Genomic DNA, 285 nt, shown 5'->3' on the forward strand with positions numbered 1-285 from the left:
CCCCCAGTTTTTACCCACCAGTCCTCCCAAGTCCTTCTCTGCAGGGCTGCTCTCAATCCTTTTTTCCTCCAGCCTCTCCTGATACTGGGGATCACAGAAACGTGGTGGGATGACTCTCATGACTGGAGTGCTGCAATGGATGGCTATAAGCTCTTCAGGAGGAATAGGCAAGGAAGGAGGGGTGCTGGGGTGGCTGTCTCTGTTAGGGAGTGTTTTGACTGTATGGAGCTTGAAGTTTGGGTCACATGTTTTTTGGTAAGAATGAAGGGGAAGGCAAACAAGGCA

The sequence above is a fragment of the Antrostomus carolinensis genome, unplaced genomic scaffold (genome assembly GCF_000700745.2).
Source record: "Antrostomus carolinensis isolate BGI_N321 unplaced genomic scaffold, ASM70074v2 scaffold525, whole genome shotgun sequence".
Lineage (NCBI taxonomy): Eukaryota > Metazoa > Chordata > Aves > Caprimulgiformes > Caprimulgidae > Antrostomus > Antrostomus carolinensis.